This window comes from Telmatherina bonti, assembly GCF_933228915.1.
Source record: "Telmatherina bonti genome assembly, chromosome: 18".
Classification (NCBI taxonomy): Eukaryota; Metazoa; Chordata; class Actinopteri; order Atheriniformes; family Telmatherinidae; genus Telmatherina; species Telmatherina bonti.
The window spans coordinates 7,853,640-7,876,442 of NC_136616.1; positions in this window are offsets into that span (position 1 = coordinate 7,853,640).

A 22,803-nucleotide genomic window follows, 5' to 3' on the forward strand; every position below is an offset into this window, starting at 1 on the left:
TCTAATTATTCAATGTTAGGGAAAAGCCTCTCCTCTTCCCAGCCTGACTTTATTTGAAAAATCTGAACAGGCCAAACAGGAAATGTGCTTTCATTTCCAGAGGCAGCCGAGAGCCAAGATTGAACGCCATTTTAATGAGCTTTCCCAATGAGGTGCCACCTGCTTTATCCAGATAATTGGATGATTGGCCACCCTTAAACGACCCCTGCTTGGCAAGCAATTTCATACCTTTCTTTTTTTCTTTCTTTCTTTTTTCTGTCTCACTCATATATATTTATATACACAGACTCTTTCTCACACACACACATGCACACACACACACACACACACACACACACACACACACCTAACACCAAGAATCCCCATGACAGACACACGCAGAGAGCATATTGTTGTTGAAAGGACTCAACAGGTGATGAAAAAACACGAAGCAGACAACAAACACTTATCTTTCACACACACAAATCATCCTATCTGTTGCTGAAAGCCTTGGCTTCATAAGAAAACAAAGACGGAGTCTGTCTGACTCCTCCGTGGCTCCTACAGCGGCGATAAACCAGAGTTTCATGTCAGAATGGCATGACATGCCACATTTTGCCTCACTTAGACCACGGAGACGTCAGCGCTCACTGATGGCTTAAATATTTGCCTTATATATATATATATATATATATATATATATATATATATATATATATATATATATATATATATATATATATATATAAAAATACATTTACTGTCGAGCAGACTGCAGGATGATGTACATGATTTAATCAGTTTCACTGTGAACAACTGAACGCAGTCTGTGATGAACGTAATTATTTTCCTATAGCCAGCTAATGCTCTTCCTCTGACAGAGACGGATAGTTTTTTTTTTTTTTTTTTACAGAAGCTTTGCTTAAATGCAGGGAAATATGGGGAAGTGACTGTCTGACGAAATCAATCAATAAATCAAACAGATTTTTATTTTTAATATACAGCTATGCAGAAGGAAAAAGGTATGGTAAAGGTAAGGTAAAAGATGGGTCTTGAGGCAGGTTTTAAAAGTTTCAGCTGCCCTCAGGTCCTCCGGCGGACCGGTCCACAAATATGGAGCATGAAAACTGAAAGGAGACTCACCGTGACATGATGACAGGAATGTGTAAAAGGACCGTCGGGCTTTCCATAGTTTATAGCAATTAAGAATTTCTAAGAGGTAAGGTGACTAAAGAGTCTTAAAAACCAGTAGAAGAACCTTAAACTGGACCTTGAAGCGGACTAGAAGCCAGTGCGGACTTCAGGATGGGGGTGGTGTGGGCTCTCTTGTCCCTGCTCGCTGATGTGCTGCAGAGTTCTGCAGCAGCTGTAATAAAGTTTTCATTGGTGACCAGAGAGAAGAGTAACAGTCAGTCCTGCAGGAGATGAAAGCCCGGATCAGAGTCTCTGCATCGGAATGTTGTTTTCCAGGTGGTAGAAAGAAGTCTTGGTGACCTTCTCAGTGTGGTTGAGAGTCAAATATGACTCCAAGGTTTCTCTCCTGTTCCTGTGCTTCTAATGCCAGAGTTCGGAGTTTGTTTAGTTTCTCTCTGCCAATAACTCAAACCTCAGTCTGGTACTGGTCCAGCTGGAGGACTAGAGACACCTCATGGTCTGGTTGCATCATCTTCTGACACATATGGCATCAGTTCACAGAGATTTGCAGCACCTGTTGCTGCTCCCTCACTGCCCCTGAAACAATTCAGTCAGGTTGAGGTTCGGCTTCGGCAGGTGCATTGTAACACTTTGAACCTTTTCTTTTTCATTCTGCTGTAGATCTGCTGCTGTGTTTGTGATGATTGTTCTTCTGCACGAGCCAGTTTCAGCCTTTAGACCCCGTCCAGCCAATCACAGCAGGGTGTCCAGGTCCTGATCATCACCCTCCACCGCTGTGATTACCTGCTGGGAGGAGATGTCTGTGCTGACATGCTGGTTTTGGTTTTCTGCATCTGTGACAAGTCATAAAGATGCATTTCTGGCTTTTGTATTAAAACTGGAGTGTGTCATGGTCTTAATAAGGACTGCAGAGTCACAAGGAACCATTTTTGTTTAAAAAAAGTCTGAAAGTAGCTAAAATGAATTTTCTTGGAAGGATTAAATACCATGATGTAATCTGAGTAATCTGTTAATGTTCTCGCTGCTGGTTGAAGTGAAGGTTGTGTTCTGAGCGTGCTGCAAAGTGACCTTAAGACCTTTACAATCTTACTTAATATTTCTCAGAATAATTCGCACTGCAATATTTTCATCGGAAGTCAATGTAAAAGTTCACATCAGTTACAAAATTCTGTCTGTTTTATTATTTTGAGCTGAGATGGTTTACTCTTAATATTTGCAAATGACACCCTGTGATGGACTGGCGAGCAGTCCAGGGTGTACCCCTCCTTTCGCCCAAAGGCTGCTGGGATAGGCTCCAGCTTCCCCGCGACCCTTCATTGGACTAAGAGGTTAGGATTTTTCATTTAATTTCATTTATGAAGCTAATGATAATGAATGAAGGATTGGCATATGACAGATGTATAATCAACCAATCAGAGACAGCATGTTGACTAATAGATCACGGCTGCGAGACATGCAGATGTCACCGTTGCTGCCTTTTTATTCCAACTTTGCATCATCATGATGAGCATCTTTATCATTCCTTCTCTGATTTTGTTGTGCAGTATTGTTGCATATAAATTTTAGCTAATTAGACAACATAAAGCTGTGATTACATGGATCTCTACTAACATGAGGAAAATACTTTATATAATAAAGTTCCATATGCACAAAACTTAGCTATTGTGAAATTAATTCACCTTAATTACAATAATTAATTTAATTACAATATTTAATTACAATATTGAATTTCCTTTTGGGGATTAATAAAGTATTTTTCATTTAATTTCATTCATTAAAGAAGATTTCTGTGTGTAGATTGCGCAACATTGAACTTTACATAAAATAACACCTGTGCCACTTCACCTGCATGCGGTAAGAGGGGAGGAGTGGGATGACACATTCATATCATATATACCGTGGTCACTGATAGTTGGGCAAGTTCAGTTACTGTCTTATCATTCTGTTATGGGCGTTACCATAGCAACACGTTAATCAGCTGGTTCAGATCAGCTGATTTTTGACAGGAGAATGAGAGAAATGTTCCTTAACAACAGTTGTTTGGCATAAAAACTATAGAGGCCAACATAAAATAGTTCTTATAGGCTACTTTAGCATATTTAGCGAGTTTTGTAGTAAAAAAAAAAAGAAAAGAAATGAAAAAAAGGAACAGAAATAAACGTTTGTTATAAAATATTTACAGTGTGGGACCATGCTAATGACGATGCCATGCTCCTCGTGCCGTGAAATGCGGCTCCTCGTTTAATCCTACTTATTGGACTGTTTCTGTTTGCTGCTTCATGACTTGAAGAGAACTCATGTCATAACAGTTTAAGAACTCTAATAAAAAGGCTCATTTATTGAATTGATCACTTACTAAAGATTCCTTAAAAATTGACTTAAAAACATAAAACTCTAAACATTTTAATGCAGGAAATTCATGTAAAAATAAATGTTTCCCTTTAGCTAGGTTATATATATTTTTGGGTGTATTTTTTTTTTAGCTTTTCATCCATTGAAAATACATTTTTAATGGCTATATATGGTATTTATATTGGATAATATAATTTTTATCACATGCCTACGGTATATAAATAAATGATCCTGCTCTCCCGATGCCGTTAGATATCAGACAGTCTGCTGTGCGCGACTGAACAGTCGCTGTTGTACAGTTTGACATCTTCACTGACGCTGCAGCCGCATCTCCTCACGTCTGTTTTACATATGTTTTTTTTATTTTCAGGAGCTAGAGAACCAGGTAGGCTACAGTAGACATGTTTAAGAGGTGCGGGTCTTCTGAGGAGCGTGCATGAGTCATGTCTGTCTCTAGGCAACCGTGACTGTCCAACACGCAGGCGCAGAGGGGAGGAGGCTGCACCTGCGCAGATTCTGCACAAAAAGACATTTTTGCTGGCTGCTGTGTTTTCTGTGTTTTATTTAGTTAATTATTTTTAGATTGAGTGTTGATGTGTGACCGACGTGTAGGCTGCTGGAAAGTTATGAAAATAGGGAACAAAGTGCGTCCCAGATTGAACCAATTGAACCAACGCAGCATTTGTCTGTCAATTAAAGGACGATTCCGTATTTTAAGGGACGAGTGGCAACCAAGCAGCAACCTCCGGCGGTTAAAAGTGAAGCCTATGCCGAAGTGCATAAAACTGCAGTTCCCCCTTCATCCACTAGGGGCTGCAAAACAGAGCAAATCCCCATAGACTCCCGTGTTAAAAAGACCAACTTCACAGCAGAAATAAACATGTTTACAGCAGAAATAAACATGTTTACAGCCTGGTTCAAAAATCCATTTTGGTTAATAGATCAGGTTTACCTTCATGACAACTGTGGGGGGAGTGAATTTTTTTTCTGACTCACATGTGTAAAAGTAATTTAATCTCTAAATTCAGCATATTTAGGGGCGTGTCCTTGTGATTGACAGGTACCCAATCTCCTGCTTCAAGTCAGAAGAACGTAGAACAACCGCGGTATTTAGCCGGTTAACAATGTGACTTAGCTGTAGCCCGCTTACATCCGTTAGCTGGTGAGATCCTGTTATTCCTGGGTTAGCTCGGTTAGCTCTTAGCTACAGAAAGCTCGGAGTTCGCTCAATGTCAATCATCCACCATGAAGCTCACAGCCCCCCTCTCAGCTCCACCTCTTTGCCCATATTTGTATTTTCCTGGCGAGACGTCACATGACGCTGCCAAGATGGTGATGGTAGGAACCGCCCACCGAGCTTCAATTCAGCTCTTCAGAAACCTACGGGTGACGTCAGGCTACGTCCATCTCTTTATAAACATTCTATAGTAGCAACCCTAGATGAATCTAAATGTTGCAGGATAGCAGATCCCGACGACTGGACTTGTGCACCTCTGCTGAACAGCAATCGGTGGAGTAAACTCCCTCACTGAGGATATTGTCACCTGATCCCTTGTGATTATTCTTCATTTCTTTATTCTTCTTATTCTGTATATTTGTCACTAAATGACGCTTTAAAAATGTTGAATGAGTTTGAAAGCTAAAACAATATTGCGCTGCATTTTGAGTTGAACTCTGTTAGCAAACCCATGTGAGTTGGCAGAACTTACACATTACACCAGTCGTCACATTATTTTATTGTATCTTGCACACTTGCTTATTGGCTTTGTGAAGGGGTAAACAATAGACAAACATGATTTGTCATTAGTTAAGCAGAAAAATACTTTTAAAGTAAACTTTGCAGAGGGCATGCATCCTTCTGCAGCTGGCCTGTTGGGTAATTATTCTGCTCAATTTTCTATCTAAATAATTCATTCTAGTAATAATTCTCACTGGAGATACAGTTCTTCTCACCACTCCTGTTCAGAGAACCATGACATTCTGTAAAAAGCATGTTGTTCTTTAATATAAATAGCAAGACATTACAGATCCTGTGTAAATATGTTTTATTTTAGGGGAAAATTAAGCTATTTTTCAGTCATTTCTTTCTTTCATTCATTCATTCATTCATTCATTCAAGAACAAGTAGTTGTCAAAACGAATTTCCTTCTGCAGCTGGTCTTCCTAACACCAGATTTGTTCAGATCTGAGTGTCTCTCCATAAATGCCTACATCTGACTGACTGAATGTTGTCTTTAATAATTCAAATTTACTACAACATTGGCATTTAATTCGAATGATTAGTTCTGCTAACAGGTCAAGGTTAATAACACTGTTACGGCCCACTGGCTCTGGAATCCTAACCGACTGTGTGATCTCATCTGGAGGACTGGAAGGCTGGTGACTGCGATTGGCTGGTTGTTTTAGCTGTGACTGTCTTTTGTCAACTTGGTGACTTCATGATTCCCACCTAGGCGGTATTTATCTGTCTGTCTGTCTGTCTGTCTGCTTGCAAATTTATACAAAAACTCCTGGAAGGATTTTCATGATGCTTTTCTAAGAACGGATCTTGGTCTAACTTTGATTCCATTAAATGTTGGGAGTGGTCCCGGTCAGCATCTGGATCCAGGAATGTTGTGACGGATTGTGTGAGACAGTGTCTTACAACTGCACAATAAATAGTGGGAAAATCCAGGAGAAGTTCCCAACAGGTTTTCCAACATATCAGAGATAGATCTGGATCCTGGCAACATTCTGGATACTACCATCCAGAACAGGAATCAATGTTCTAGATACTACCATCTAGAACAGGAACAACATTCTAGATACTACCATCTAGAACAGGAACAACATTCTAGATACTACCATCCAGTACAGGAACAATGTTCTAGATACTACCATCTAGAACAGGAACAACATTCTAGATACTACCATCCAGTACAGGATCAATGTTCTAGATACTACCATCTAGAACAGGAACAACATTCTAGATACTACCATCCAGTACAGGAACAATGTTCTAGATACTACCATCTAGAACAGGAACAACATTCTAGATACTACCATCCAGTACAGGATCAATGTTCTAGATACTACCATCTAGAACAGGAACAACATTCTAGATACTACCATCTAGAACAGGAACAACATTCTAGATACTACCATCCAGTACAGGAACAATGTTCTGGATACTACCATCCAGATCAGGAACTACATTCTGGATACTACCATCCAGAACAGGAACTACCTTCTGGATACTACCATCCAGAACAGGTGCAATGTTCTGGATACTATCATCCAGATCAGGTGCAACGTTCTGGATACTACCATCTAGAACAGGAACAACGTTCTTGGTACTAGCTTTCCAGAACAGGAACAACATTCTTGATACTATCATCCAGATCAGGTGCAATGTTCTGGATACTACCATCCAGAACAGGAACAACATCCTGGATACTACCATCCAGAACAGGAACAACATCCTGGATACTACCATCCAGAACAGGAACAACATCCTGGATACTACCATCCAGAACAGGAACAACATCCTGGATTCTACCATCCAGAACAGGAACAACGTTCTTAATATTACTATCCAGAACAGGAACAACATTCTGGATACTCTCATCCGGATCAGGTGCAACATTCTGGATACGACCATCCAGAACAGGAACAACATTCTGGATACTACCATCCAGAACAGGAACAACATCCTGGATACTACCATCCAGAACAGGAACAACATCCTGGATACTACCATCCAGAACAGGAACAACATCCTGGATTCTACCATCCAGAACAGGAACAACGTTCTTAATATTACTATCCAGAACAGGAACAACATTCTGGATACTCTCATCCGGATCAGGTGCAACATTCTGGATACTACCATCCAGAACAGGAACAACATTCTGGATACTACAATTCAGAACAGAAAACTACCTTCTGGATACTACCATCCAGAACAGGTGCAATGCTCTGGATACTATCATCCAGATAAGGTGCAAAGTTCTGGATACTACCATCTAGAACAGGAACAACGTCCTGGATACTACCATTCTGAACAGGAACTACCTTCTGGATACTACCATCCAGAACAGGAACAACATTCTAGATACTACCATCCAGAACAGGAACAACATTCTGGATACTACCATCCTAAACAGGAACAACATTCTGGATACTACCATCCAGAACAGGAACGATGTTCTGGATACCACCATCCAGATCAGGAACTACATTCTGGATACTACCATCCAGAACAGGAACAACATTCTGGATACTACCATCCAGAACAGGAACAACATTCTTGATACTATCATCCAGATCAGGTGCAATGTTCTGGAAACTACCATCCAGAACAGGAACAACATTCTGGATACTACAATTCAGAACAGAAAACTACCTTCTGGATATTACCATCCAGAACAGGTGCAATGCTCTGGATACTATCATCCAGATCAGGTGCAACGTTCTGGATACTACCATCTAGAACAGGAACAACCTCCTGGATACTACCATCCAGAACAGGAACAACATTCTAGATACTACCATCCAGAACAGGAACAACCTTCTGGATACTACCATCCAGAACAGTAATAACATTCTAGATACTATCATCCAGAACAGAAAGAATATCCTGGATACCACCATCCAGAACAGGAACAACATTCTGGATACCACCATCCAGAACAGGAATAACATCCTGGATACGACCATCCAGAACAGGAACAACATTCTGGATACTACCATCCAGAACAGGAACAACTTTCCATTCCTGGAAGAGAACAAACATGCAATAAACACCCCAATGTAGTCAAGACACTGGATTCCTGATCAATGGATCTGGAATCTGATTGTGGATCCATAGAAAACTGATGTAGAATATCGGCTGGAATCACTGGATGGATATTTAAATCAGCTGCGGTCGGACCTCTCACAGTGATTTTTCTATTTGGTTTTGATCTTCATTAATTTTTTTGTTACTTTGTAGAAAATACAATGTGTGTGTTGCGGCGTTTATTGTACATTTCTGTCTTTTCTTTATGTTTTGAGGTCTCTGCCTGTGTAATTGGTTTTTGAGTTTTTATTAAGACTTGTTTTTATTTTGGTATTTTGATCCTATTTTACCCCATTTCCAAGGTTTGCCACCTAAAAGTTGTCATCTAAATCCCCTGTAACTAAATACTTTGATCACCAATCTGTTTGTGGGAGTTTTGTCCTGGAACGCTGCGGTTCGTAACAAACACCTATCAGACTCACCTGGACGACTCGCTCCGTAGGCGAGTTGCATCTTGATACGATGCAACAGCAGGTGGAAATCTGCTTTACAGACTGTAGCAGGTACAGCAGGCTATGTGATGAATGACAGTTCTGCATCCCTCTTTCCCCTTCAGCCACAACATCACTAAGATGTACGTCAGACTGCGGGCTGCTGTCCACGTTCAGGAGGAATTAATGTTATGGTTATTCATAAATCCATATTTATTTGATTTAAAGTTCATCATGTGATCATTTATAATGAAGTAAAGTATTTTTAGTTTTCTCTGTTATTTTTCCTCGTCTGTACAGGTTTGCAAATCTTCACCTTTGTGTGTGTGTGTGTGTGTGTGTGTGTAAGCGAACTGTTCAAATGGCTGTATATCGGCTGGATTGCATTTAAAGACCAAGTAAAGACGAGTTTGTTTATTTCTTGACTGATTATTTAATCGTAACCTGATTAAACCCACAAATTGAACAAAATTTCCTACTTTTTCATGACTGTTTAGGCTTTACTTATTTATTAATGTTCCTATCAGCATTTTTCTAAATCTGCAGTTTTTATCACATTATAATTATAAATATTATAACAGTTTCATGAATTCACCAGTAATTAAAATGAATTCCTAATCCTTTGTGATTCCAGCTAATATTTAATGCAGTAGGTTTTGGCTGCGCAGGCTGCTTTTCCAGCATGTACAGATCTGGCGTTCTGCTGTGAAGGAGAGGTAAAATCATTCGTGTTTTACTTCTGTGTTCTGAGAAGACGCCTCTACTTCTGTCAGAGGGTTATATTTTAGACTACATGCAACACACTAATAAATGTGACTTACTGCAGCCCTTGAGTTACTCCAAAGAGTGTAATAATCAGGGACCACCAGTCCTGACTGGGGATGTGACCTTTTCATATAGCTGCTCCTCAATTTACCAGCCCACAGGACCATACAGGCATATAATAGGCATCCTCAGGAGTCTCTGTGTGTCTGTACAGTCAAGCACGGACACGGACATGAACACAACGTACAGTGGATGTGGATTCAAATGTCAGACATATTTGTTGGTGAAAGGGCACAGGATCAGCTGGGTAGTGAATGTGGAACAGTCGTTAATAAAAGCAGAAATCCAGAAGACAGATGGGTGAAAGTTGTGAAAACAGAGATTCAGGAATCAATAGAAAGGAAGAATTGATGATGATGACTTCATATGAAGACAAATACCAAATAAGTTAAATGAAAAGTCAAACACTTCATCATAGTTTCATAAAGAAAATTCAAAATATTATTCTGCAGAATATTTGTATTTTCAGCACATAGCTTCTGTTTTAGCCGTTCCACGGAGCGCATAGAAGACTGACGTCCTCTGCGTGTCAGCAGACAAATGGTGGACTGGGACTGGTTTCCAACCCAGTGGGACGAATTTACCCATGATGGTTCCACTGCACCAGTCTGTAAGCACACACTGTCACATCGTCTCAGGCAGGGATGTCAAACGCCGCTCCTCAAGGGCCACCGGTATTTGGATGTTTCCCCACTCCGGCACACCGGATTCAAATGAATTGTGCAGAACTGAACTGTAAGTAATCTTTCTCTATGTAGAACTATACATATAAATTATTCTCTATGTATAACTTGAACAACGAGCTGCTGGATTCATTTAATTTGGAAATGTGTCTCATCTACTGGTCTGTGGTACACCTACTGGTCTGTGGCTCATCTACTGGTCTGTGGTACACCTACTGGTCTGTGGCTCATCTACTGGTCTGTGGTACACCTACTGGTCTGTGGCTCATCTACTGGTCTGTGGTACACCTACTGGTCTGTGGCTCATCTACTGGTCTGTGGGTCATCTAGTGGTCTGTGGCTTATCTACTGGTCTGTGGGTCATCTGGTGGTCTGTGGTACACCTACTGGTCTGTGGCTCATCTACTGGTCTGTGGGTCATCTACTGGTCTGTGGGTCATCTAGTGGTCTGTGGCTTATCTACTGGTCTGTGGTACACCTACTGGTCTGTGGCTCATCTACTGGTCTGTGGTACACCTACTGGTCTGTGGCACACCTACTGGTCTGTGGCTCATCTACTGGTCTGTGGGTCATCTAGTGGTCTGTGGCTTATCTGGTGGTCTGTGGTACACCTACTGGTCTGTGGCTCATCTACTGGTCTGTGGTACACCTACTGGTCTGTGGCTCATCTACTGGTCTGTGGGTCATCTAGTGGTCTGTGGCTTATCTACTGGTCTGTGGTACACCTACTGGTCTGTGGCTCACCTACTGGTCTGTGGCTCATCTACTGGTCTGTGGCTCATCTAGTGGTCTGTGGTACACCTACTGGTCTGTGGCTCACCTACTGGTCTGTGGCTCATCTACCGGTCTGTGGCTCATCTACTGGTCTGTGGTACACCTACTGGTCTGTGGCTCACCTACTGGTCTGTGGCTCATCTACCGGTCTGTGGCTCATCTACTGGTCTGTGGTACACCTACTGGTCTGTGGCTCACCTACTGGTCTGTGGCTCACCTACTGGTCTGTGGCTCATCTACTGGTCTGTGGCTCATCTACTGGTCTGTGGGTCATCTAGTGGTCTGTGGCTTATCTACTGGTCTGTGGTACACCTACTGGTCTGTGGCTCACCTACTGGTCTGTGGCTCACCTACTGGTCTGTGGCTCATCTACCGGTCTGTGGCTCATCTACTGGTCTGTGGTACACCTACTGGTCTGTGGCTCACCTACTGGTCTGTGGCTCATCTACCGGTCTGTGGCTCATCTACTGGTCTGTGGTACACCTACTGGTCTGTGGCTCATCTACTGGTCTGTGGCTCATCTACTGGTCTGTGGGTCATCTAGTGGTCTGTGGCTTATCTACTGGTCTGTGGTACACCTACTGGTCTGTGGCTCACCTACTGGTCTGTGGCTCATCTACTGGTCTGTGGTACACCTACTGGTCTGTGGCTCACCTACTGGTCTGTGGCTCATCTACTGGTCTGTGGCTTATCTGGTGGTCTGTGGGTCATCTACTGGTCTGTGGCTTATCTGGTGGTCTGTGGGTCATCTACTGGTCTGTGGCTTATCTAGTGGTCTGTGGCTTTTCTACTGGTCTGTGGCTCATCTGGTGGTCTGTGGGTCATCTACTGGTCTGTGGCTTATCTGGTGGTCTGTGGGTCATCTACTGGTCTGTGGCTTATCTACTGGTCTGTGGCTCATCTACTGGTCTGTGGCTCATCTACTGGTCCGTGGGTCATCTGGTGGTCTGTGGGTCATCTACTGGTCTGTGGCTTATCTGGTGGTCTGTGGGTCATCTACTGGTCTGTGGCTTATCTGGTGGTCTGTGGCTCATCTACTGGTCTGTGGCTTTTCTACTGGTCTGTGGCTCATCTACTGGTCTGTGGGTCATCTGGTGGTCTGTGGCTTATCTGGTGGTCTGTGGGTCATCTACTGGTCTGTGGGTCATCTACTGGTCTGTGGGTCATCTGGTGGTCTGTGGGTCATCTACTGGTCTGTGGCTTATCTGGTGGTCTGTGGCTTTTCTACTGGTCTGTGGCTTATCTGGTGGTCTGTGGCTTTTCTACTGGTCTGTGGGTCATCTACTGGTCTGTGGGTCATCTGGTGGTCTGTGGGTCATCTAGTGGTCTGTGGCTTATCTACTGGTCTGTGGGTCATCTGGTGGTCTGTGGGTCATCTAGTGGTCTGTGGCTTATCTACTGGTCTGTGGGTCATCTGGTGGTCTGTGGGTCATCTAGTGGTCTGTGGCTTATCTACTGGTCTGTGGGTCATCTGGTGGTCTGTGGGTCATCTGGTGGTCTGTGGGTCATCTGGTGGTCTGTGGGTCATCTACTGGTCTGTGGCTCATTGACTGGTCTGTGGGTCATCTACTGGTCTGTGGGTCATCTACTGGTCTGTGGGTCATCTACTGGTCTGTGGCTTATCTATTGGTCCGTGGGTCATCTGGTGCCTTGTGGCTCATTAACTGGTCCGTGGCTTATCTACTGGTCTGTGGCTCACCTGGGGGCCTGTGGGTCATCTGGTGGTCTGTGGGTCATCTACTGGTCTGTGGCTTATCTATTGGTCCGTGGGTCATCTGGTGCCTTGTGGCTCATTAACTGGTCTGTGGGTCATCTACTGGTCTGTGGCTCACCTGGTGGCCTGTGGGTCATGTGGTCTATGGCTCATCTGGTGGTCTGTGGGTCATTTACTGGTCTGTGCTCATCTACTGGTCTGTGGGTCATCTGGTGGTCTGTGGGTCATCTACTGGTCTGTGGGTCATCTACTGGTCTGTGGGTCATCTACTGGTCTGTGGCTCATCTGGTTGTCTGTGGGTCATCTACTGGTCTGTGGCTCATTAACTGGTCTGTGGGTCATCTACTGGTCTGTGGCTCATCTGGTGGCCTGTGGGTCATGTGGTCTATGGCTCATCTGGTGGTCTGTGGGTCATCTACTGGTCTGTAGGTCATCTACTGGTCTGTGGCTTATCTACTGGTCTGTGGGTCATCTACTGGTCTGTGGGTCATCTACTGGTCTGTGGCTCATCTGGTTGTCTGTGGGTCATCTACTGGTCTGTGGCTCATTAACTGGTCTGTGGGTCATCTACTGGTCTGTGGGTCATCTACTGGTCTGTGGCTCATCTGGTGGCCTGTGGGTCATGTGGTCTATGGCTCATCTGGTGGTCTGTGGGTCATCTACTGGTCTGTGGCTCATCTGGTGGTCTGTGGCTTATCTACTGGTCTATGGGTCATCTACTGGCCTGTGGGTCATCTGGTTGTCTGTGGGTCATCTACTGGTCTGTGGCTCATTAACTGGTCTGTGGGTCATCTACTGGTCTGTGGGTCATCTACTGGTCTGTGGCTCATCTGGTGGCCTGTGGGTCATGTGGTCTATGGCTCATCTGGTGGTCTGTGGGTCATCTACTGGTCTGTGGCTCATCTGGTGGTCTGTGGCTTATCTACTGGTCTGTGGGTCATCTGGTGGTCTGTGGGTCATCTACTGGTCTGTGGGTCATCTACTGGTCTGTGGCTTATCTACTGGTATGTGGGTCATCTGGTGGTCTGTGGGTCATCTACTGGTCTGTGGCTCATCTGGTGGCCTGTGGGTCATGTGGTCTATGGCTCATCTGGTGGTCTGTGGGTCATCTACTGGTCTGTGGCTCATCTGGTGGTCTGTGGCTTATCTACTGGTCTGTGGGTCATCTGGTGGTCTGTGGGTCATCTACTGGTCTGTGGGTCATCTACTGGTCTGTGGCTTATCTACTGGTCTGTGGGTCATCTGGTGGTCTGTGGGTCATCTACTGGTCTGTGGCTTATCTACTGGTCTGTGGGTCATCTGGTGGTCTGTGGTACACCTACTGGTCTGTGGCTCATCTACTGGTCTGTGGGTCATCTACTGGTCTGTGGGTCATCTAGTGGTCTGTGGCTTATCTACTGGTCTGTGGTACACCTACTGGTCTGTGGCTCATCTACTGGTCTGTGGTACACCTACTGGTCTGTGGCACACCTACTGGTCTGTGGCTCATCTACTGGTCTGTGGGTCATCTAGTGGTCTGTGGCTTATCTGGTGGTCTGTGGTACACCTACTGGTCTGTGGCTCATCTACTGGTCTGTGGTACACCTACTGGTCTGTGGCTCATCTACTGGTCTGTGGGTCATCTAGTGGTCTGTGGCTTATCTACTGGTCTGTGGTACACCTACTGGTCTGTGGCTCACCTACTGGTCTGTGGCTCATCTACTGGTCTGTGGCTCATCTACTGGTCTGTGGTACACCTACTGGTCTGTGGCTCACCTACTGGTCTGTGGCTCATCTACCGGTCTGTGGCTCATCTACTGGTCTGTGGTACACCTACTGGTCTGTGGCTCACCTACTGGTCTGTGGCTCATCTACCGGTCTGTGGCTCATCTACTGGTCTGTGGTACACCTACTGGTCTGTGGCTCACCTACTGGTCTGTGGCTCACCTACTGGTCTGTGGCTCATCTACTGGTCTGTGGCTCATCTACTGGTCTGTGGGTCATCTAGTGGTCTGTGGCTTATCTACTGGTCTGTGGTACACCTACTGGTCTGTGGCTCACCTACTGGTCTGTGGCTCACCTACTGGTCTGTGGCTCATCTACCGGTCTGTGGCTCATCTACTGGTCTGTGGTACACCTACTGGTCTGTGGCTCACCTACTGGTCTGTGGCTCATCTACCGGTCTGTGGCTCATCTACTGGTCTGTGGTACACCTACTGGTCTGTGGCTCATCTACTGGTCTGTGGCTCATCTACTGGTCTGTGGGTCATCTAGTGGTCTGTGGCTTATCTACTGGTCTGTGGTACACCTACTGGTCTGTGGCTCACCTACTGGTCTGTGGCTCATCTACTGGTCTGTGGTACACCTACTGGTCTGTGGCTCACCTACTGGTCTGTGGCTCATCTACTGGTCTGTGGCTTATCTGGTGGTCTGTGGGTCATCTACTGGTCTGTGGCTTATCTGGTGGTCTGTGGGTCATCTACTGGTCTGTGGCTTATCTAGTGGTCTGTGGCTTTTCTACTGGTCTGTGGCTCATCTGGTGGTCTGTGGGTCATCTACTGGTCTGTGGCTTATCTGGTGGTCTGTGGGTCATCTACTGGTCTGTGGCTTATCTACTGGTCTGTGGCTCATCTACTGGTCTGTGGCTCATCTACTGGTCCGTGGGTCATCTGGTGGTCTGTGGGTCATCTACTGGTCTGTGGCTTATCTGGTGGTCTGTGGGTCATCTACTGGTCTGTGGCTTATCTGGTGGTCTGTGGCTCATCTACTGGTCTGTGGCTTTTCTACTGGTCTGTGGCTCATCTACTGGTCTGTGGGTCATCTGGTGGTCTGTGGCTTATCTGGTGGTCTGTGGGTCATCTACTGGTCTGTGGGTCATCTACTGGTCTGTGGGTCATCTGGTGGTCTGTGGGTCATCTACTGGTCTGTGGCTTATCTGGTGGTCTGTGGCTTTTCTACTGGTCTGTGGCTTATCTGGTGGTCTGTGGCTTTTCTACTGGTCTGTGGGTCATCTACTGGTCTGTGGGTCATCTGGTGGTCTGTGGGTCATCTAGTGGTCTGTGGCTTATCTACTGCTCTGTGGGTCATCTGGTGGTCTGTGGGTCATCTAGTGGTCTGTGGCTTATCTACTGGTCTGTGGGTCATCTGGTGGTCTGTGGGTCATCTAGTGGTCTGTGGCTTATCTACTGGTCTGTGGGTCATCTGGTGGTCTGTGGGTCATCTGGTGGTCTGTGGGTCATCTGGTGGTCTGTGGGTCATCTACTGGTCTGTGGCTCATTGACTGGTCTGTGGGTCATCTACTGGTCTGTGGGTCATCTACTGGTCTGTGGGTCATCTACTGGTCTGTGGCTTATCTATTGGTCCGTGGGTCATCTGGTGCCTTGTGGCTCATTAACTGGTCCGTGGCTTATCTACTGGTCTGTGGCTCACCTGGGGGCCTGTGGGTCATCTGGTGGTCTGTGGGTCATCTACTGGTCTGTGGCTTATCTATTGGTCCGTGGGTCATCTGGTGCCTTGTGGCTCATTAACTGGTCTGTGGGTCATCTACTGGTCTGTGGCTCACCTGGTGGCCTGTGGGTCATGTGGTCTATGGCTCATCTGGTGGTCTGTGGGTCATTTACTGGTCTGTGCTCATCTACTGGTCTGTGGGTCATCTGGTGGTCTGTGGGTCATCTACTGGTCTGTGGGTCATCTACTGGTCTGTGGGTCATCTACTGGTCTGTGGCTCATCTGGTTGTCTGTGGGTCATCTACTGGTCTGTGGCTCATTAACTGGTCTGTGGGTCATCTACTGGTCTGTGGCTCATCTGGTGGCCTGTGGGTCATGTGGTCTATGGCTCATCTGGTGGTCTGTGGGTCATCTACTGGTCTGTAGGTCATCTACTGGTCTGTGGCTTATCTACTGGTCTGTGGGTCATCTACTGGTCTGTGGGTCATCTACTGGTCTGTGGCTCATCTGGTTGTCTGTGGGTCATCTACTGGTCTGTGGCTCATTAACTGGTCTGTGGGTCATCTACTGGTCTGTGGGTCATCTACTGGTCTGTGGCTCATCTGGTGGCCTGTGGGTCATGTGGTCTATGGCTCATCTGGTGGTCTGTGGGTCATCTACTGGTCTGTGGCTCATCTGGTGGTCTGTGGCTTATCTACTGGTCTATGGGTCATCTACTGGCCTGTGGGTCATCTGGTTGTCTGTGGGTCATCTACTGGTCTGTGGCTCATTAACTGGTCTGTGGGTCATCTACTGGTCTGTGGGTCATCTACTGGTCTGTGGCTCATCTGGTGGCCTGTGGGTCATGTGGTCTATGGCTCATCTGGTGGTCTGTGGGTCATCTACTGGTCTGTGGCTCATCTGGTGGTCTGTGGCTTATCTACTGGTCTGTGGGTCATCTGGTGGTCTGTGGGTCATCTACTGGTCTGTGGGTCATCTACTGGTCTGTGGCTTATCTACTGGTCTGTGGGTCATCTGGTGGTCTGTGGGTCATCTACTGGTCTGTGGCTCATCTGGTGGCCTGTGGGTCATGTGGTCTATGGCTCATCTGGTGGTCTGTGGGTCATCTACTGGTCTGTGGCTCATCTGGTGGTCTGTGGCTTATCTACTGGTCTGTGGGTCATCTGGTGGTCTGTGGGTCATCTACTGGTCTGTGGGTCATCTACTGGTCTGTGGCTTATCTACTGGTCTGTGGGTCATCTGGTGGTCTGTGGGTCATCTACTGGTCTGTGGCTTATCTACTGGTCTGTGGGTCATCTACTGGTCTGTGGGTCATCTACTGGTCTGTGGCTTATCTACTGGTCTGTGGGTCATCTGGTGGTCTGTGGGTCATCTACTGGTCTGTGGCTTATCTACTGGTCTGTGGGTCATCTACTGGTCTGTGGGTCATCTACTGGTCTGTGGCTTATCTACTGGTCTGTGGGTCATCTGGTGGTCTGTGGGTCATCTACTGGTCTGTGGCTTATCTACTGGCCTGTGGGTCATCTGGTGGTCTGTGCCTGAGATAAAGGTTTAAGCCCCCCACCCCCAGACTGGCTGGTTGTGATGGATGCCTCCTCCACTTTGACAGACAACAGTAAAGACCCATGACCTTCAGCCATCATGAATTGGACAGAAAAGAGGAACAAGTCGCGAGTTGAAGCAGTCTCAGGCAGTCTCAGGCAGGCTTACCTCTTGCAGGTAAACTCACGTTTAAAATGGAAACCGTAAAACATGTGAAAATGTGTAACATTAGCCGTTTCTGATAGTGATGTAAGCACCCGTTAGCATGCTAACTGCTAGCCATGTTCACACTTAGTGGAAGTGTTATTCTAAGTAACCGATGCTAGACTGCTTTACTCAGTTTTACTTTGTCCAGGCAGAGACACCAATTAAATGATTTACTGGTCAGTCGTTTGGCCAAGTTCTTTAAAATAGTTTTTTTTATTATTCTTTTAAGACGGATGTGGGGTGTGCTAGTAGCCCCAGCACTTAGTTAAAGTGCTAAGGGTAGTAGGTGCATAAAACTTATTAAATGGTTCTGACCAAGAATATACCTAATAAGATTAGAATAGGAAAGATTATATCTAATACGAACAGAATGGTTGGCTGGTCAGCAGTACACCATATTTCAGTGTTTTTGTTGAAATGACACAAAACTATCCTGCAAACAAAACCAGTCAGTGTTTTAAAATACAATAGAGACCAGTGGTTAAAGAATAATGCTAAACCATCCTATTCCAAAATATTTCTTATCCACTCTGTTGCAGTACTCTCACAAAGAAATAAACTGATGATGGAATAGAATGTAATATAACTATTGGGAACGTAAACAGAAGAAATATAGAACTAAATTGGCAGCGTTTTAGTGTTTTATTATAGTAAATGACCTTCATGTGAGGTTGGCCAAAGGTAACATCTGCTAATAAAGTTTTAGTTTTATAAATGCAATCTTTGAGTGATGTGGAAGATTTAATTCACATCACTCAAAGTCTTATTTTCTGAATCTCATGTTAAACTGTTTATGATGTGGAAAAATTTAATATTGAATTCATATTGAATATTTACATTATTTTTCTACTATAGCCTTAAATCTGTAAACTGTATTTCAATATTAAATTTGAAGTTTGAGTATTTTTAATCTTCTTGTTTTCCTAAATAACTGCGGAAAGGAGGAACACGAGGCCATGAGGCAGATATACATGAGGAACCACCTACCAGCAGGTCCTGTTCACATTCCCAACAGCAACCAGCAGTGATGTGGACTCTGAAGGCACAGAGTCTGCCACTGGGAAACCATCAACCACTGACATTACAGAGAGCTATACAACTCTTCCAGCTGATCCTGCTCTTTGGCCAGCACACAGTTTACATGCTGATTGGGTGGAAATTTTACAGAGAGGTCCATATAAAGTCAAGCCTGATTTCAGTTTTCCAAAAGGACCTGATGAAAGAACATTTCACACAAGTCTTCAGTTTCAGACACTTTCAAATGGAGAAAAGACTAAATTAATAGTTGTTATTTTTATAGGAGTTATTTTTTTTTTTTTATAGATCTTTTACATTCTGGTGCTTTCAGTTTTTTTCTTCTTTGTCGTCATTTAATGTTTGGCATTGTGATTTTCATTTCTCCACCATGCTTAAAATATAAATAAAGACAACTGAACTGGGAATTCCTTGTTTTGAGTATGTTGGTATTTGGCAGATCTTGCATGTAAAACTATTGTTAATATCTCTTCACAGAATACACATGTTTTAATTGCAAAGTAGATATTTCAACACTACTATGCACCCGTAATAGGGAAGCCTGAAACAAGATCACTGAATAATTATGTTTTTAATGGCTGCCAGTTTAAAAAAATGTGTAACGTGACTTATGGGACATTTTTGTCTTGAAAAGCGAGGACAACAGAAACATATGCTTTGACTAATTTAACTGACTCTGGGTTCCTGCTTTTAATGGGGGCCACAAAGCAGTTGTGCTCGGGGCCCCCAGATGGCTAGCAGCAGCTCTGCCCCACCACAGAACAGACATTATTAATGACTAGGTGGTGGAAACATGAATGTCTCTGTAGGGTGAGAGGTACAAACAGATTTAATAGAAAATCTGCCATGAGCGTGAAAACATTACACCAGAGTCATGATGTGAAAATGCAGCCATGTTGTACACCTCGTGTTACTTACGCTTATCTTTCACTTCATTCTTGGTTCGCATTATCATGCCTGCTGCAGCTGGAGGGGCTTAGCCTCTCTAATGTAAATGAAGTTGTTTGGTACACCGATCAAAATGACTGCTTGCATCTTCATTCTTAAGAGAGAGAAATTGATAAATGAGACGTGGAAGAAGCTGAACTCCAAATTACACCTGGTCAGAGTGAATGCTCGATATGCAACACTAATAATTTGATTCAGTTGTTAATATGCATCAAAGACCGTGTTCTTTGCCAGGATGAGTGGTATGCTTTTATATGTATTTATGTGGATATCACGACATGTACCATCCACTTAATTACAGTTGCAGAGCAAAAGCCTTCTCATTTTGTTGGTAATCTCCTCTTCCAAAAAAAAAAAAAAAAAAAAAAAAAGACATAAAAACTGCTCAGGAGGGACTAGAAGCTCTCACTCTTTTTCCACTAAAACTCCAATGAAGCTTTGAAGAAATGTGTCCCCCACCCCTATCACCCATCTTAGAATTTACCAGAAAGAACAGAACTCCTTCTCAACAGCTCCAGTGTCCATCTCTGGCAGGCCCGTACCGGTAGTCTTTGGTCCAGTGTAACCTCAGGAGTTAACATAAGAGTTCACCGTCTAGCTGGGAGAGAACGTCGTTAAACTCAGTTTAATATAACAGACTGAGCTGTAAGCTGTCTCTTTATGTCATGGATAGTGCCAAATAAAAACAAAACAAACAAACAAACAAAAAGTCAAAATGATTTGAGCACGAAAAAAAAAAACCCCTCTACTATCATAATAATCATGTTCCTAACATATGCAAAGGAAGCTAGCATGGCTGCTAGCTGATTTTAAAGTAGCTTCAGTATGAGATTGTGGAAAATGTGGCCGGTAACAAATTTTATTGTGCATAATGATACAAGAAAACAAAAGGAGATATTTCTAACTATTATGTAGTGATGAAAGACACAGAAGAGGTCAGGTCCAGCCCCTAGCCATAGCATTAGCAGTCTGACAGCTTCCATTGTGCAGCTAGCAACACAACGTGTATTAACGTGTTAATACAGATTATTCTGAGGATGTTTTTACACATAAAGTTATTACTCCTGCCATGTCAAACAGCTGAAAAATGTTGAGGATTGTAGCTTTTGCCAGGTAGCAATGTAGCCTTGTTTTGGGGCTTTCTGAAGCCTTTCTGTTTCCCTTTCTAAATCTCGGCCGTTCACTGTTGTTTGCTACTTTGGGAGAGCGGGGAAGGAGCTGGGGAAATCAGGTTTGTTTTTAATCTAGTAAGTCGACAACTGGACGACAGAGAGATAAAGAATCTACCGTCCAGAGAACTCCTCTAAAGGTTAACTGTGTTGAATTGATCTGGGACAACGCAGCGCCAGAGCGTACTGGCCTACAAGAACACATACAGGTCAATATACTTTTGATTGTGTTAAACTTACTTTAAGACAACTGTCTTACCCCCGTATCCATTTTTCTGGAAGGGGACGAGGAAATGAGCAGCAGACTTGAGATACTCCAGGATAATACAGAAAATTCGCCCAATACTTTGCTCGATGAGCCACTGATTGGTTGACCTACAAATGGTGAAGCCGCTTGCAACAGGCGACCAGTCCAGAGATACAGAAAACTGTAAAACAGTGTTTTCATCACAATTCTGCAATATATTTAAACCAAAAATGTCTGAAAAAGCACCTCATGAGAGTGTAAAGCTTTTTAGCCATATTTGAGAAGTTTTTTGAAAAGTCAGGGTTTCTTTTTGCGGTATTTTGTTTTTGCTCACTTCTAGTGGTAACGGAAACGCAGCTTGTGTTTGTTTCAGAGTTAGCCAGTAGTCGCAGAATACTGTCGTCGTTGCAGGAAAGCAGACCAGGGCCAGTTGTCTGTGTAAGATTGGAATCACACACACACCTTCCCAGATACAGTAATATACAGAGATTCAGAGGAACAGGATACATTTAATTAACAATTTACAGTTTTTATTGGTTTATGTGGATTCAGTGTCTTTATGCGCACCTCTTTGATCTCTCTCTCTCTTGCAACAAACACAGACACCATAATGTTGGTGTGTCTATTTATTTATTCTATTGTTGTTTTATTTTGTTTATTTAGGCCACATCAAGCAAACGCATATAGTCAATGACATTCTCACACCAAAAAAATAAACTAAAAGAAGAAAAATAAAAAAACATGTCAGTGTCTGTCTGCAGCCCCTCCATCACGCTCTGTGGGACCTTTCTTGTGTCCACACCCACCCAGGTCTTCATGAATGGCTGCCACTCTCTCAGGCACCTGCATTGCTACCCATCACTTTTCATTCTGAAAATGTCTATATCACTTCTCGGTATCAGCAAGTACACAAATGCAACTACTTGTACTCAGTTTGAAAGAAAGTGTTATGGTGCATCTCTAATGAAGACATTATAGGAAAACGCACGTCTGGATGAAATTCCCCACTGATTTTCAGCCAAACACACCTCTTCCTGTAACCTCTTAAGTCATAAATGTTCCTCACATTCTCCCCAATCTCAGACGGCGTCTGCAACAACCGTAAGATATTAACTGGTGTCATTAATTCCCTCCTGAATCCTTATATTAAAAGGGAAGAGAGATGGTTCACACACCCAAAGCAGAAATAATTGCTTGTGCTTGCAGATTGCAGTGATGGGTTGAATATGAAAAAGGTAATTATATGTTATGTACAGTCTGCACGGATCATGCAGTCGTTTTGCAGGCACACAAGAATCTCTTTGTTAGTGTGTGTTTGTGTACTCCCAAATACTACAACCTGAAAGTTGGGGGGTGGTTCGGTGGAGTGGAGGGTGGGAGGCAGACTTAGTTTTGATAATTTGGTGCTTAATCCCATCAAAGACTGCTTCATGCCATCCGCTTCTTCCATAATCTGCACATAATTACACACTTGCAGTATTAGACTGTCACACACAC